The sequence below is a fragment of the Miniopterus schreibersii genome, assembly GCF_964146895.1.
Source record: "Miniopterus schreibersii genome assembly, chromosome: 11".
Lineage (NCBI taxonomy): Eukaryota > Metazoa > Chordata > Mammalia > Chiroptera > Miniopteridae > Miniopterus > Miniopterus schreibersii.
The window spans coordinates 64,699,500-64,714,804 of NC_138111.1; the positions used below are offsets into that span (position 1 = coordinate 64,699,500).

The window sequence follows — 15,305 nt, forward strand, 5'->3', positions numbered from 1 at the left end:
ACTTAGGGAGGCGCAGAGCACTGCTTCTGCCTCACTTTAGCCATATAACTGGGGATCCATCTGGCCACAGCCTGGCTGCTGCAGGAGGAGGGGCATGCACCCCTCCCAGTGCTTGGGGACACTGCTGGTTCCACCTCAAGTCCGATCACCTGGAGCCCACCTGTGCATATCCCAGGTGGCATGGCCAGGGAGAGTGTAACGCCATTCCCATGACTGGAGGCCTGGTGTTCACACCTGCCCTCAGTGCACCTGCGGCCACCTGGACATAGAAAACCTCCTGCCCTTGCAGCAGCCACCACCACGGAGAACAAAGGTACGTCCTGAGACCTGTCTGTTTCCCCTTTTATCAGACCCCAGGGGCTTTCCTGGCTACATCACATCCATTATGGATGCAGGTCCCAGCACCATCCCTGCGTTTAGACACAGCTGTAGTTGCGCTTTATTTCCAAGCTCCTAGACCCCACCTGTGCAGAATGCAGGTCATGCTGTGGGAGGGCACATCCCTCCCCGGGTGGAAGGACCTGTTATTCCCACTTTCCCTGGTACAACTGGGTCCTACCTGGCCAGAACGCGGGTGGTGCCCTCACAGGGAAAATGTCTCACCTGGGAGAGGCCACTGTGTCACCACATGCCACCAGGTCACTTGCAGCCCCACTCTCCAGACCACAGGTAGAGTGACTGGGACAGCACCACACCCGCAATGACTGGCTGGCTTTTGGGCTCCCATTCATACAAAGTCCTTGGTCACCCCGTCCCCAGCAGTAGTGCTGTGGGGGGAATAGCACCAGACATTTTTTCAGAGAAATGTGTTCTCTCAGTCAAAACCCCTGCCTCCATCCCCAAGTTACACCACCCCTCTCACTTTGGAGGAACTAGGACTGTGTTTGGAGGCTCCTGCTCACAGCAACTGTGCCTGTGCTCTGGGTGGAGCACACACTAGCCTTGGATGTGGGGCCTCTGCCCAGGGATTTGTAAGAGCCACCACCCAGTTCACTCACAAATCTCAACAAATTAGGAGCAGAGCTTCCACTGCAAACCTTGTAACCATAAATGACTTTGCTCCACGAGGAAGAGGCTTAACCCCTTTCACTGAAACTTGAGGATGGTCCTACATGAAGTGAGAGGACCACACCTCAGGGGTTTGTGTGTTGGGGGAGTGGCATTTGAGGGTGAAGGGCAAAGGAGCCCAGTTGAGAACGACCTACATCTTAAATCCCTTCAATAACCTACAGCTAAAGTTCAAACCCCTTGATCTGGCAGGAAAACCTCAAAATCTGCTCACTCGACCCATTCCTCTGCCCTCCCTGCCTTGCATTTTATATATCAGGACATAGAACTCCCTGCTGTTGTCCCCAAATAACCATGCTGTGCTCAGGCTGTTCTCTCCTTCTAGATACCTTCCCCTGACTTCCTTCCCACGCCAATGTGATAATCCTTGCCCACCATTTATGACTTTTCTCAAGTATCTTGTCATTCAAAAGTCTTCTTTGTCTCTTGTCACATCTGGACCAGGTACACCTTTTATGCCCTGGAATTCCCCATGCATAGCTCACTGTCATACTTATTAGGTCGTGTCAATAGTAAGTGTGTGGACAGTAAGCCTCGGGGGCAGACGGGATGGTGGTGTCACTGCCAGAAGCCCCTGTTCTCTGTTGTGCCCTTGCTTCCCGCTGGGAGAGCCTGGAGGCTCAGTTATTGAAGAGGGGAGTTGGTGACCACAGGGGAGCTCACAGTGACTCTAAGGCACTTTCAGAGCCATTCTATGAGATGAGTTTTCAATCCTTAAACCAAGGAGAAATTTCGAAGGCCTTCTTTTTTTAAAATCGATTTTAGAGAGAAAGGAAGGGAGGGGAAAACAGATAGAGAAACAGAGAGAGAAACATCAATGTGAGAGAGAAACATCGATCAGTTGCCTTCCACACACGCCCGGATGGGGGATCAAACCCGAAACCCAGGCGTGTGCCCTGCCTGGGAATGGAACCGGTGCCCTTTGGGGCCTGGGGTGACGCTCAGTCAACCGAGCCGCACTGGCCAGGCTCCCGGGCTTTTTGGTTCTGTATTTGCTGCATCGTTGGTGGTAGGCAGCCTGCAGCAGCAGAGCAATCCCACTGTTTCTCTCCTCCTTCCACAAGCGGTTTGCCTGCCTTTTAGGGAGGTTAGTTAACAGCAAACGCTACAGAAAAGCCCTGCACTTCATCAGCGGGCAGTGCCTTTGGTCTGGAACCTGAAGCCGGTTCATTTGGAATCACACAAATATAAAGGTCATGACATTAATCACAGCACCTACCCCTGAGCCTTTTCTCCCTTTTAGAAGGGGTGGCCTGTCGGGGGAGGCAGCAGAGCAACAAGAACTCTCCGTGGTGTCTGAGGCTTTTTCAGTTGCAGCTGTGGTTTCTGGTTCGGTTAGTGACGATTTGATAACAGGCTACAGCAGTGGAGACCCTGCCTCATTGGGCTTCGTCTCCATCGCGCAGTCGTTTTGAAGCTTAAAATGAAAGATGACAGAACACGCCCTGGTTGTAAGTGCTTGATAGCTTTTTAAAAACATTGCCTTTCCCCATAGCAGGTGTGAGATGTGGCCAGTGGGGAAGGGAGCTCCCACACCTTCCTTCCAGAACCCATGGAGCAGAGCCTCGGCGCTTTCCCCCGGCGCAGATGCCCCTCTTTCACCCCTCACTGCTTTCCCAGGCCCCTCTCCTGCCTGCCTCTCCCACAGCTAAAGATCCTGCTTCCAGTTTGCTTGCAAACCCTTAAGGTGTTGATGCAGTATAGAGCAGCAGTTTTTATTTTTGCTTTTTTGTTGTTTATTTGGACTTTTTTGTTGTCAATCCTCTACTGAGGATTTTTTCCCTTACTTCCCAGACATTGGAAGGTACAGAAGGAAGTAGGGGAGACGGGGTTGGGGAGAGGGGGGAGTATCCATGTTTCTCTCATACATGAGGGGGATGAGAAACATTGATCGTTTGCCTCCGGCACTGGCCCTGACAGCGGCCAAGGATCGAACCCACAGCCCAGGTAAGTGCCCTTGACTGGGAGTCAAACCTGTGACCCTTTGGAGCAAGGCCAGTGCTCTAACTGGGGACTCAGGCATGGCCGGGCAGTGTCGGGCTGGCCACGCAGAGGTGACACGTGTCGGGCCAGCAGGGTCTGAGGACAACCAGTTTGCCCTCCAGCCGCCCGCCGAGTGGGACTCGGAAAGCAAGGAGGCCGCGCTGTCCCTCAGGGAGAGTCCTTAGGATGGGCCAGCGGAGAACAACTGTAGGAGACAGAGAGCCCTGGACTGTGAGCCTCGGCAGCAGCCCTTCCCGGACCCCTCTCGAGAGTCGCGAGAGCTTTGCTTTCTCTCTACAATAGCCCTTGGTGCCCTGTCCCTGGCTCACACTGTCCCTGAGTTTCATTCTTCGACCCCACGAGACAAAGGACCCGGCAAGGAGAACTCCTGGTATCATAACCACTGAGCAACACTGGTCAGTACGATGTGGATTTTTGCCATTTAAAAAGTTCTAAAATCTTAAACAAGAACTTTGAAATAAGTTTATGACCTCTCTCTCTGTTATAGTAAACTTCAGTGACTAATTTCCTTAAATATCATAAAGCTTACGGAACATTTGTGCTAGCGATTTCCTAAACAAACTAGTAACTGCCTTCCCTGGCATGCGTCCCCCTGTCAGTTGGATATGTCCGACAGGCTGCAGAGGGTTTCTACTGTCCTGATGGGAGTGTCCCATCAGAGCAGATAGGAAAGGAAAATGCAGTCCTGATTAAAAGGCTTCTCATCTGAAATTGTTTGCAATTGATCTGGTTTCAGAGCAGCCATTCTCCACATTCACCAACTGCTTTGCTCTTTCTAGCTCCCAAAACACAAACAGGCATAAGATTAACCTACTATCTCGTTATTAAAGGCAGGTAAAGTCATTTAATGCTGTTTCCATCTATGTTTATCCTTGTGCACCATTTTAACACTTTATTAGTTTACTTCCCTTGGTTTTCTAGTTATGGTGATTTCAAAAAACCTCATTTCCAGCATCCTTTGCAAAGAGAACCTCAGTAGACTTTTGTTTTATAGACTTTTAAAATTATTTTGTATGTAGTTTTTCTCTTTTATACCTTTCCATAAAGAATATTTTTCCCTTTTCTGCCTCTTTTATTGTGTCCATTACTCACAAACATTAAGGAGGCTTCTTGAAGCTGTACTTGACCCCATGATCTAGTAGGTTTTTGAAACTAGGTCCACTCTCAGTTTAGCAATTTGAGTCACTTCAAACATAATCTTGTTATTCAGGATCTTTGTGCTGTAAAGTGTCAGACAGCATTTAGGTTGAACATGTCTTTCTTGATATCCTTCAGCAGAAGTTTAGTACGATCTACTCAACAAAAGTACCATATAGCAGGTAGGAAAATATGACCTACAGTTGAGCTCAGAAGTGTTTTTCTTTGTTGGTGTTTTTTCTGTTCCCATTTTTGTGTTAGATCCCTGTGAGCTTAAACTCAGAAAACAAAATACATCATCTTTTATTTGTCTGATTCAGTCATTCAACAAATGTTTTCTGAACACCTGCTATATACCAGACCCTTTCCCCCAGGTTCTAGGGTGTGGAAAATATAAACGTAATTAATACCTTAGGAGAAGAAAAATGAATTAAAGAGAAGGAACTGAGAATAACCAAGGACAGGACTGTATTTTGTACAGGATGTCCAGAAAAAGCCTCTCCAGGGTGATGCATTTCAGCAGGGGCCTTATTGAAGGGGGGGGAGCCTTGCAGACATGAGGCTGAGCTTCTCAGGAAGTGTTCCATCCTGGAAGAGGTGGTGGCCAGTGCCCAGCCCTGAGGCCTCTTCCCATGCTCAGGGAAGAGAAAACAGGCCTGTGTGGCTAGAGAAGTGATCACCACAGAGCGGTAGGAAACAAGATCAGAAAGGATATGAGTGGTGATAGCATATAGTACCTGTTGGCCATGGGAAGGCATTTAATTACATTTTACTCTGAGTGAAATGAAAAGTTATTGGAGGGACCTGAGCCAAGGAAGGACATGTGATCTGATCTATATTTAAAGAAATTATTTACCTACCGATTGCATTAGTTTTCTCACGCTGCTTAACAAATTACTTGACATTTAGTGGCTTAAAACAACACCTACTTATTATCTCAGAGTTGCCAAGGATCAGAGTTGGGAGGGAGGGGCTATTTAGCTGGATTCTCTGCTCAGCATCCTCTTAAGTCTAAAATCAAGATGCCATTTGCAGTGCGGGGTCCATTCCAAGGTTGTGCAGGTTTTGGCAGAGTTCACTTCCTTGTGGTTTCAAGGTTGAGGTCCAGGTTCCCAATATTTGTGTGTCATTTGTTTTTGCCATCCTAATCATTTTTTTTTTTTTCTGTTGAGGTAAAAAAATGCATAACATAAAATTAACCATCTTAACCATTTGATAAGTATGAGTTCAGGAGTGCTAAGTATGCTCACGGTGTTGTGAAACACCTTTAAACGTTTTCATCCTGCAGATCTGAATCTCTGTGTCCTTTAAACAATTTCCCTTCCTCCTCCCTCCCATCCCCTGGTAACCAGCATTCTGCTTCCTGTCTGTGAGTTGGACAACTGTCTGTGCCACATATAACTGGAATCAGAGTGTTTGCCTTTCTGTGACGGGCGTGTTTGTTTCCTTTGCTGCATGTCAGCCTGGGGCCTCTCTTAGCTCTTTAGACACGTAGAGTGTGTGAATTTGGGGGCACTTCAGGATCCTTCCTACCATGTAAGTGAAGAACAGGGTTGTGGAATTATAATACTATTAGGCTTTCTGCTGATTTGCAAGAGTGTGGTGGCGAAAGAAAGCTGTGTTCATCTCTGCACTTGGTGTGTTGTTCTCTTACTGTGGACTTTTAGGGAGTATGGGGGTCTCCCCATTGTCCAAGATGGAAGGGGGAGATTCTGAGCATGTCAAAAGCTACAAGGATGAATGGACAGGGCCTGAGTTCACCAAGGAGAAGTTGGAGGCCAGGTAGAAGCACTGGAGATATCTAAACCATTGCTTCCCCAAACTTAATGTGTATATGAATCTCCTGGGAATTGTGTTAAAATTAGGTTGAGACTTAGTAAGACCACAGCCTGACTCTCCTAATCATCTCCTAGGTGACAGCAATGTTGTTTGTGGAAGATCAAGACAGGCTGATGATGACGGCATGTTGGGCTAGGGTGGTAATGGTGGAGATGAGAAAAGGTCTGATTAGGGCTATGATTTGAAGATATACCCTAAGGGCTTGCTGAGCAGGAATGAGAGGCATCAGGATGACTTCGAAGTTTACAGGAGGACAGAGGTTGTAGGAGGAGCTGGTATCAGGGCAGAAATCAAGTGTTCAGTTTTGATGAACCAAATTGGAATCCACATAGAGATGATCACTAAACTCAATGGGTAACAGCAGGTTTATAAATCATATGCAATGTTGCTCGAGACTTAAACTTTTATTTTTCCATGTACCACTCTTCCTGAGAGTCTTAGAATTTATTTCACTGTATTAAAAATTTAAGCGATACAAAGGGCCTTTCAGATTTGTGCTGCGTTTTCTCCCTCTTGCTTCTCTCGCACTGACATTAGTAAAACCAGCAGTGTTTCCTTGCCATCACACCAATATTCTTTACAGTGAAACTGACATATATTACTCAGATCATTAGAGCTGCTCCCAGAAGCTGGCATGTGCATCACTGTGTGTATTTATGAAGCACATGACACTCAAGCACTCTCTAGGAATAGAGTTCGATTTTTAATTTTTTTATTTCAGCGCCTGTCGGTTTTGGTAGATGCCTCACTTGGAGATGAATTACCTAATTTTCTCTGGGTATATAGGCAGTTTCATGAAATGAGTGATTATTAGATCTTTCCTGGGCTTGAGTATTCAAAGTCAGTTTTGTCACATTATGAGAGCTTGCACAAAAGTCCACCCTCACTGATTGCTTTACCACAAGAAGTAAGTGGCATAGACTAGGGTGGTATGGAGGGTGTGCTTACTTATAATTTCCCTCAACATCAACCATGTGAAATCTTGGCTTACTCAACTTGTTTTCTGAAAGAAAAGCATTAGACAGGATATATGCTGGAAACTGTGCTGCCAATCTGCTCTTTCATGGGATCTGCAGGAATGCTAGAGTAGCCAGAGAAAAGTTTAAGACTTGGACTTGCAACATTTCATATATTTTAATAGACGTGTAAATAAAACCTAGCTGTGCTTAGCACTGCTTGGGTGCTAGCTACACAACGTCCAGTGAAATAAGGTTATGAGCATGGTTCATAGTTTCAGGTATGGGTGCAATGACGGCCGCACAGGGCAGTGTTGGTTTAGAGGAATGTTCATTCTGTGGAACAGGTGAGTATTCACTGCACCTTGAGCCAACATCTTTATAGAAAGGCCTGTTTTATTTTCTTTAATGTTAAATAATAAAACCTGGTAGGTTTCATTATTAGAAAAAATGGGAATATGCTGGGAAATTCAAGGATGTGCTGGCAATTTTATTTTCATAAATAAGACTCTGAGCAGATGGAAATGAAACTACATCATTTGATGAGAAGTATGAGAGAAGGGGGCTAGCCCTATGAGGAGTGCCAAGGAAGTCAGAAATAGCATCTGTATACCTTTCAACCTGGAACTCTGGGCTAGCACTCACGGCCTTATAATACAATTAGGCTTTCTGCTGATTTGCAAGAGTGTGGTGGCTAAAGAAAGCTGTGTTAATCTCTGCAATTGATGTCTTGTTCTGTTACCATAATCAGTCAGGGAGTATGGGGTGTTTCCCCATTGGCCAAGATGGCAAAAGAGAGATTCTTATACTGAACATGTCAAAAGTTACAAAGATGAATGGACAGGGTCTGAGTCTGCCAAAAACTAGACAGAGGAATGGATAGGGCCCAGAACACCAAAAGTTATAAAGATAACTGGATAGAGAAAAAAAGAGGCTTCCCCTCCCTATCCTTAGAAGAATGGCGGGCTTGAGCAGGTATGGTGGATGGTCTTTGAGAATAAAGTTCACCATTCTGCCAGGTTGAGGCACCTGAGTATTCCTCTTTCCTTTTGCACCAGCACCTGTTTCACAAGTTTGGCTTGTGATGCGGCAGGCAGCTGAACCTGCATTTCAGTAAATGTTCTATAGGCCTTTTTCGTATTAAAACCCAGAATCTAAATCTAGGCATCCTTGTTCTATGAACTGGTTCAAAGATGGCTTAATTTTTCATACTACTGTACATATTTTAACGTCATGGATTAACTAGAACAAAAATTAAGCTTTTGCATAGTAATTTATAAAACTAACTCCTTTACTTTCCTTTTCTGGGGAGCACTAAATCAAAAAAATTGGAGAAAGAAATATCCAACATGGAGCTGCAATTAATCACCTATCAAGATCACCAACATGGAGCTGCAGTTAATCACCTATGAAGATCTTACACAACTCAATGTGAATCTAAAGAAACTTCAAGTTCAAGGTTGGAATAAAACATCTTTGGGAAACACTGTCATTCATAACGCTGCTTGGAGAAGAGGTAAAATGTTTACATTTCGTTTGGGACTTTAATATCTTTATTGGACCTAGAGTATGTTTACATGAGTGTCATTTGATTTGCCTTTGAATAATGTACTATAAAGTAGATAGAAACTATATAAAAAGAAACAAATAGAACACAGAAAATTGGAAGTTTAGACAACATTTTGAAAATGTGTATAAAAAATAAAATGACCAAAGTCATGATGTCATGTTCTCCAATAATATAACAATAATGATGCCTCCACTAGAACACTGATAAATATAATGTATTATATAGTTAATGTAATCTAGTAATTCCATGACAGGTTAATCAGTCAATTAGGATTTTCTTTTCTTCGGCATTATAGTTTGATCTTGTCTGCCCAGCCTCATACTATATTTAATAATTGGATATGAAAAAAGCAATCTACTATAATTACATTTTAAGTAAAGAGAATACTAGACATTCTATAGAAAAGTTTTAAATTACTGTATATACCATACTTAGGAAGCACTCTCTAAGTGTGTTTTCTTGAGACTATCCTTTAAAAAAAACATCCAAAATATAATACCATAAAAAAATCCAGTAAATGACAAATAGGTAAAATAGTTGTGAAAAATGAACACCTTTACTTTTCTGTTTTAAATGAAATGGTATGGATATCAAGCAGTTATTTAAAAGCAAATATACTCATGGGTAAAAGATTAGAAAAAGATGTTCAAAATTATAATAGTAGCTATGTTGAGATGGTTTATTATTAGTGAATTTTTCTCTCTTTTCCATATTTTGGTAAAATATTTATTTGAATGTAGCAGTTTACTTTTAAATTCCATTAGGGTAGGAATTTTCCTACATCAGTGCCTAATACATATTAAGTGCTCAATAAATGTGTGTTGAATGAAAAATTGAGAAAATTATTACATTATGATATATTAAATTGATAAATGTATATTGTCCCAAATCCTGACATTTTCGGAACTAGCTTTGAAGGCTGTTGCAAAGCAGTGAGGCATGTCCTCTCTGCTGTATTTTCTCAGTGGAGTGAGGTCAGCATTTGTCTGCAGAGACTAACCTTGCAGTTCACTGCTGGCTTATAAAGTACGGGGGCTGGTTATAAGCAGGTTACTCTCTGTGACTCAATTTCCTTGTCTGTAAAATAGGAATTTTAATGATGTCTCCTTCCTAGGATTGTGTGAGGACCAAATGTTTAACCCATGTAAATCACTTAGTGTAATGCATGGCACATTGTAAGTGATAAATAAGTGTTGAGCATTATTCTTATTGTGTTATTGATGCTATTATTTTCATTTTTATTATTAACAGAAGTTTAGCTCTCTAGTTGGCCAGTATGTTGGACTCAGTCCCTAATGCCAACAGTGGTTTCTGCCTCATGGAACAAAAATTATTTAAGTCTGATTGAGAGAGATTAAAAATTTGCATTAGGCTCTGAAGGGAATCATTAATCTCCAGATGACTCCTGATATATGGATAATATCTTCCTTGAAACTCAAATTAGGAGAACTTAAGATTCTGAAAGCTGCCACTCAGGGTTGAAACATGGGATGGCTAAAACCCCTTCAATGGGAATGGCTTTCCGCCTTCCTTGCCGCAGCTTGGACAGAGGATCTGGAGCTGGATGAAGCCTGGGTAATGCGTGGAGGGATGCGGAGGGGGGACAGAAGCAGCAGCCTGACCAGGGGCAGAAATGAGCTGAAAGTGAGAAGGGGGAGCACTCCCAAGAGAAGACTTTTCTTCAGTCCATGCTTCTGTTCCTTCTCCCTTCACTCTGTCCCCTCACCATCATCATATGCCTTAGGGAAGCAGAGCTTTGGGGCAACGGCATCTCAGGACACCAAACGAACTGGGCAGGTGGACTGGCTAGCTGTCGTCTGCAGAGCACTTAAGGTCTTCGGGTTATTTTACACTTGTGGCAGGAAGATACAGTAAGTATGTTGTCTGCCGGAGCCGCCCGCAGAGTTGAACGATCCTGAGGAAGGGGTGAGGATGAAGAAAAGACAGACACAGAAACGATGGGATCGGGAGGGCTGCAGCTCATGCCTGTTGGCAGCTGCCAGCCCAGTTTATACAGACACTGTTAATTTTGCTGAATAGCACCCCGCTCCGCATTCCTACCCCTTGAGTAGTTCCTTCAAGGCCATTGAATGCTATCTCAGAGTAAACACCCTGCCTCTTGCAGGAGCTCTGACGTTGGTGCCTCTCTTTGTTTCGGCTTCTAATGGGAACTTGCGGGGACGATTGAGTCCTTGGCTTGGTATGTGGCTTGACTGTCCTTTAACCCTTCAGGCAGGGACCAACATCCTGATAAGCTTTTCTGGAACTTAAGGCCGCAAGCTAAATTAGTATTGCCTTGGTGCCTCAAGGTCTGAGTCAGGGAGCAGGAGAGCACATCTGCAGCTCACCCAGGCAGCTCCTCTGTGCCTGGGGCCACAGAGGCTCCCCACAGTTGTCCAGTTACAATGTCAGCTTCCAAACTGGCAACGCTTTCTAAAAATTTATCAAAAAATGATTTTTTCAATGTACCTTTAACAAAAGAAAGTTTAGGTGAAATCTGTAATTCTGATTTTTAGAAATTTAGATGCAATTTTATAGTGTGAGGGATTTTTTAGAGGAAATTCACTTCACTGGTGACTACTTTCTCAGTGGAGGATTTTCAGAAATGGTGTTCAAAGCACTAAACTCAGTAACACCCAAATTTGGTCTTCCCACTGCCTGATAACCCTGAGTGCCATACTACAGATGATGAATACATGTGGATGAGAAATGATTGAATGAAATGTTTTTCTGTTTCCCAGCAGTAAAAAGGGGAGGGGATTTTTATCAATATACTAGAGAATAAAATACAAAATTAAATGAGAACATATTTCAGCTTAAAATTTTTCAAAATAAATATAATCAATAATGATTGTGGGGTAAAATAAACACTTTCAAATGTGTCTGGAGCGAGTATAAGTTGGTAGGCTTTCTGGGAAATAGTTTGCTTTTTTTGATCAAGAAATTTAAATATTTTATTGTCAATACCCACCATTTTAGTTTGTAGGAATTTAGTCTAAAATACAATTAAAGACATGCTCAGGACTGTGGAAAGTTTTACTAACACTAAAAGTTGAAACAAATGGAATTAATTAGATACATTTTGATGAGTTATTCTATTATATATCTTGTAAAAGTCACGTTTTTGAATGATTTACATAAAATGGATCATCATTAGATATTAATGCTTCTTAATTCTTTATAGATATTAATGGTTTTAAAAAACAGTGTGAAATAGTATACAGGGTATTATAATTTCATGCCTGAGAGTTTAGCTCTATCACAATATTACTAATTGAGAACAAAGATGAAAATCAAGAAAAACCCTGACAACCACATAAGCCCTGAACCAGCAAAATAAAAGGTACAGAATCTGTGCACTAAGCCTCATCTATTTTCCTTATTTAAAAGGCCCCTGGAGTGTTCTGTGGGTGGTATTGTTTGTTGTGTGTGTGTGTAAATGCTCTGCGTGTCATCTGCAAGCAGGGGAGCTGAGGGGCGCCCTGGACTTGCTCTCTTTTCTGCTCTTCCTCAATCTACAGTCAGGTCCTCTCCACTCTGCCCCTAAATGACGGGGGGAGGTCAGAGAAAAATTCAGACGACTCTTGTGTCTTACTTGGCTCCTTTTCTCTGGTCTTCATGTCTTCCAGGGGACCCCTGTCCCCCAGCCCTGCCCCCTCCCCACCCGTTAGCTGAAGGGCATCAGACTTGCCACTGCTCTCCAGACCAAGCTGCAGGCAAGGACGGCCTCGCAGACCCTCCTGGGGTGGCCCCTGCCTGCTTCTCCAGCTTCACCTCTCCTCTATCACATGTGCTCCGCTGAATCACCACGCAAATTACTTCCCATCCTACATTCCTCACATTTGCTGGCCTCCTGGCCTTTCCCAAGCCGGGCCCTCTGACCTGAACACACACTCATCTCTTCTGCCTTTTCTCCTGTGAGCTTTCAAGCTGCTCGTCCTTTCGGGCTCAGCTTAGAAACCCTTGAGGGGTTTGGGGATCACCCAAGGCCGGAGCCACCGCCATCCTCTGCCTCACACCTGCTGCTTCTCCATCGCAGCCCTGCGCCCATTAGCCCTCTCAGAGGCTGGGGGCTCTTCCCTCCATCAAACTCCTCCACTAGCTGGGCCACTTCCTCCCCCAGCACCACATGAGGAGCACCAAATTATAAGGGAGAGTAAGGCCGTCAGTGACAGATACACAGATGGGCAAGGTGTAGACTCACAGCTGGAGAGGAGACTAAACAAGGAACTTAAAGCTCTTGGTGTTTTGTAGATAGAAGCCAACTCCTTGAGAGTTTCACTATTAGTAGAGTGCAAGACAGTGTCCAAATGAGTAACTAAGACCTTCAAGAAAGGCATGTCAAGGCAAAAAAGAATGAAACTATATACGAAATAGCAGCAAAATAGGTAAAATAACATTTGATCATTTATTACATGTGATAATTGCTCCAGTAAATTATTATTTCAGTGTCGCCTGGTAACCTCAAAATGGTCATTTTAGTTCTAGGTGTGTCTAACTTGTGTTTCCTTCCTCAATGCAGGATGATCAATGATAGTAAATGCAGTTGCTTATACATATAATTGATTAAATAGGTTTTAAATATGCAGTATATAGAATTATACAGTTTGTAGAATTTTTCAGGTAGAATTGCTTGAATTGTTAAATTACTTTATTGTTCCTTTGCTGACTTTTGTGAAGCCTTTGTATATAATAAAGCCAGCATTGTTGCATTTATAGATGCAAACCTACTGTTTTGATGTGGACCAATTTTCAAGTGTTAAGAAAGCAGTTAAAGGAAAGGGGAAGATAAGAGCTTTCTTCATTCTCTTTCAGGTAATCATTATACATAGATTGAACTCTAACTTAATTTTTTTTTAATCACCTGCAGTATTGATGTGAAATATCAAAACATTCTTTGAAACAAATAGAAGAGCTCACAAGTGGAATGCTAACTGGTGGCCACGGTGCGGACCCACACCCCTGAACCTGTGGCCGAGACCCCCTCCCCGCAATGCAGGGGCCCCAGGCTCACCGCGCAGCAGCTGGAGGTCGGGATGCCTGGAGCCCCTGGTCCTGCGGCCTCACAGCCGAGGAGCCCCCACTCCGCCAGGCCTTCCCCGCCAATCGCAGCCCAGACCCAGACTGGAGAAGCAAGCAGGGGCTGGACAGGCCACGAGAGTCTGTCAGACAGTGACCCTGAGCTGTGGGGGCTCCTGAAAGGGAGAAGACAGGCAATGTCATGGCCTGGACTCACTGCCTCAGAGAATTTCTGCAGTCGAGCTGCGCTGGAAGCCCTGGGGTCCTGTCTGAACAACAAGTCCTCGGGGGTTATCCTGGCAAGAGATATTCTGGAGGAGCAGAGGTAGGGGATGAAATCGAGCTGCTGCGTCAACGCCGGGCCTTGGAGGCCTTTGACCTGGATCCTGCACAGTGGGGGTCAATGTCCAGCCTTATTCGGGGTCCCCAGCCAATCTGGGGCCTATGCAGCCCTTCTGCAGCCTCACGACCCAATCATGGGGCTGGACCTGCCTGGCGGAGGCCATCTCACCCATGGCTGTGTGTCCGATGTCCAGAGGATCTCAGCCGCATCCATCTTCTTCGAGTCTATGCCCTATAAACTGAACCCCCAAACTGGCCTCCTGACTATGCCCGGCTGGCAATCACTGCTCGACTTTTCCGACCACGGCCCGTCATAGCTGGAAGCAGCGCCTATGCCCGCCTCACTGATTGTGCCCGCACGAGAGAGGGGTGCGATGAGGCCAAAGCACACCTGCTGGCACACATGGCCCACATCAGTGGCCTGGTGGCTGGCAGGGTGATCCCTTCACCTTTCAAGCATGCCGATGTTGTCACCACTGCCACTCACAAGACGCTTCGAGGGGCCAGGTCAGGACTCATCTTCTACCCGAAGGGGGTACAGTCTGTGGACCCCAACACTGGCCGGGGATCCCTTATACGTGTGAAGACCGAATCAACTTTGCTGTGTTCCCGTCCTTGCAGGGGGCCCCCCACAACCATGCCATTGCTGCAGTGGCTGTGGCCCTAAAGCAGGCCCGCACCCCCATGTTCCGGGAGTACCCCCTGCAGGCTCTGAAGAATGCTCGGGCCGTGGCTGATGTCCTGCCAGATCGAGGCTACTCCCTGGTGTCTGGTGGCCTGACAGCCACCTAGTGCTGGTGGACCTGCGGCCCGAGGGCCTGGATGGGGCTCGGGCTGAGCGGGTGCTGGAGCTTGTATCCATCACAGCCAACAGGGACACCTGTCCTGGAGACCCAAGTGCCATCACTCCGGGGGGCCTTCGGCTTGGGGCCCCAGCCTTGACCTCTGGACAGTTTCGTGAGGATGACTTCCGGAAGGTGGTGCACTTTATAGATGAAGGGTCAACATTGGCTTGGAGGTGAAGAGCAAGACCTCCAAACTGCAAGATTTCAAATCCTTCTTGCTCCACGACCCAGAAACAAGCCATGGGCTTGCTGACCTCAGGGAACGGGTGGAGCAGTTTCCGGGGCCTTCCCCTGCCTGGTTCTGATGAGCACTGAGGGCTCCAAGGAAATGAGGCTCATGGACTAAAGTCATTCGCCTTCCCTGTACCTGGACCAGAGGAGGGGATCGCCGACCAATGTCAGCCCGTGGCGGCTGTGACTCAGCCTCAGGCTCTGGGCGCCTCAAAGCCGGTCCCCGCAGGCCTTGGGCCTCAGGAGCGTGCAGGGGGCAAGGTGCAGGCCGTGCGGGGTGAGAGGCTCTGGCGG

General features: G+C 45.5%; 1 pseudogene across 1 annotated transcript; it reads left to right on the forward strand.

The window, feature by feature from the left end:
• The first annotated feature begins 13,610 nt into the window (after positions 1-13,610).
• LOC308563571 (serine hydroxymethyltransferase, mitochondrial pseudogene) lies at positions 13,611-15,095 on the forward strand (annotated as a pseudogene). The gene has a single exon. The product of its transcript is annotated as a serine hydroxymethyltransferase, mitochondrial pseudogene (transcript).
• Positions 15,096-15,305: the final 210 nt, after the last annotated feature.